General features: G+C 36.4%; 1 long non-coding RNA gene across 1 annotated transcript in view; it reads left to right on the plus strand.

The window, feature by feature from the left end:
- Positions 1 to 528: 528 nt before the first annotated feature.
- LOC114609188 overlaps positions 529 to 2,619 on the plus strand; it is a 9,688-nt gene continuing 7,597 nt past the window's right edge. Inside the window, exon 1 of the long non-coding RNA XR_003709477.1 lies at positions 529 to 625. This is a non-coding gene — a long non-coding RNA (uncharacterized LOC114609188). The remainder of the gene's footprint in view (positions 626 to 2,619) is intronic.

Here is a 2,619-nt window from a genome sequence, read left to right on the forward strand (position 1 = left end):
CACACACACAAAGTTGCCTTATTCCAGTGACTTACTTTGTTAGTCTAGTCATTAATGATGCCATCGAGCCTTGATTCATACCTCCATATATATTTCAGCCAGTAGGTTGCTGTATTGATGGGATTGTTTCTTTCCAACAACATATAAAATACTATTCTCCCATCTCTGTCATCAAATTTTTCTGTCTTTCTAGTACATTTCACTAGAAGGCAGGTATTTACAGGAAACACCTCCAGATTCCTGTATTTGTGTGAAAAATTAACCCAGGAAATATTCCTATCCTTGCAACTTGACAGAGGATATCTCCTCATGGCCTCCATGGTAACACTATGTGGTAATGAGTTTGTTAATGAACTTGATTTTATCAACTATTTATTTGTGTATTTGCCTCAAGCATTATATTTAATGCTATAAATAGTTAAATTTTTCTTAGTGAAGCTTTCTGTGGCTGCTCTCAGAGATGTGAAGAAAATCAAGCAGACCCTGTAACAACGGTATGTAATTGACACTTTATTTCTCACTGTATACAGTTCTATATGGATCATGGTTTGAACATGTCCGTGGATGGCTGTCCTGGAGAGAATGGGACAACTTCCTGGTGCTCTACTATGAAGACATGAAAAAGGTGAGCATCAGTCTTACAGTCACCACACATTGAAAAACTGGATCCAAGTAATGAAGGTTATTGAGAACTGTGATTTTTTGTTTGTTCTGACATTTTTAAAATTATCTTTTATTGATTAAAAGATATTTAAATGCAAATCCATTATAATCATATATACCCTCTCCCTGAGGCCTTCCAGATCCTCTATGCCCCATTACCCACCAAACTCTAAAGACTTTCTTTGAAAATAATCTAGTACTACATGTATCTCAAATCAATAAAAGAATATATAATAGAATGAAATATGGAATAATATGCTGGATAATTGTGTGTCAACATGTCACAAGCAAGAATCGCCTGAAAGGAGGGAACTTTAATTATAAAAATTCCTCCAAAAGTTTGAAGGCAAATCTGTGAGGCATTTTATTAATCATTGATTAAAAGGGGAGGGCCCATTCCCTTGTGAGAGCTGGTATACTTGTGTTCTTTAACAATACAGGTATGTATAACATGGTGAACAAGCCAACAAGCAGCACGTTTCTATTGTCTCAAAATCAGCATCAGCCACCAGGGTCCTGTGATGTTTAATTACTTGTCTCAACTTCCTCCAATGTTTAAGATTGCTGTGTATGTGTAAGACAAATGATGTGTGATAAAACAAAATCTATTACATTGAAGTTAGACAAGTCAAACCAACAAAAGGAAAAGAGTCTGATTGAAAGAACAATGATCAGTAACCTACTCATTCACTCATTCAGGAACCTCATGAAAACACTAAACTTGAGACAATGATATAGACACAGAGTATGTGGGACAAACCCAGCCAAGATATGTCCATGCTGCTTTAGTCTCCAAGTGTTCATGTTTCTTAGTGCTCTCAATTTCCTCTTGTTTGTACAGTCTTGCATCCTCTTCTTCTGCAGGGTTCCTTTAGCTCTGAAAGGAGGACTTTGATAGAGACATCTATTTAGGTTATCTCACTTTTTGTAATGTATGGTTGTAAGTTTCTATATTTGTCCCCAAGAGGAAGTTTCTGTGTAAAGAATGCACTGTTCTATGCATATAGCAGAATATCATTAGGAGTCATTTTACAGATTTTCCCTTTTTCCTTTTTAAGGAGCATTATTTAGCTGGGCAGTGATGGTGCACACCTTTAATCCCAGCACTTGGGAAGCAGAGGCAGGCAGATTTCTGAGTTTGAGGCCACCCTGGTCTACAGAGTGAGTTCCAGGACAGCCCAGGCTATACAGAGAAACCCTGTCTCAAAAAAAAAAACAAAAAAAAATGGAAGAAAATAAAAGAAACAGCATTATTTGGTTTTGCCATAAGACCTTGGGCTATCTAGTCTTAGGTACTTGATTACACAAGCAGTTTAGGATATAGGCTCCATATCATGAAATGGGATTGAAGTCAAATCAGTTATTGGTTTGTTACTCACATAAAGCTTCGAGATACCACTAATCTAACTTATCTAGCAAGTAGTACACCACTATAGATAGAAGGATTTGTGTTTAGCTTCGTTTTTATATTTATCTTTGTGGAGCACACAAAATGCCTTTCTGTTGTAAGGAACTAGGACTTAAGGATGGAAGTTCTCTATAGGAACTAGATTGACATCTTTACACTCAGTAATTTGTATAGGTGTTTTTTGCAATGAGGGCTTGCAGTCAGTTTGTGGAGAGCAATTTATAGTCTTTGCAACAATCTGGGCTTATTGAGAGTGAGTCCCATGGAGTCCGTATGTACAAAAACTCATTTAGATGTAACCAAATCCTAGTATTGTAATTTTTCATTCATTTTTTCCTTTCTCTCTCTCTCTCTCTCTTCCATCCCTTCCTTCCTTCCTTCCTTCCTTCCTTCCTTCCTTCCTTCCTTCCTTTTTTCCTTCCTTCTTTCTTTCTTTTTTCTTTATTTCTTTACTTCTTTATTTAATTCAGTTGTTTCATCTTTGTGACAAGAGATGTCCATAATCTGGTGATTTCACTCTGACCACATTCATATACTCATAGATTTTA

Source organism: Grammomys surdaster, unplaced genomic scaffold (genome assembly GCF_004785775.1).
Source record: "Grammomys surdaster isolate TR1022 unplaced genomic scaffold, NIH_TR_1.0 125948, whole genome shotgun sequence".
NCBI classification, from domain to species: Eukaryota; Metazoa; Chordata; class Mammalia; order Rodentia; family Muridae; genus Grammomys; species Grammomys surdaster.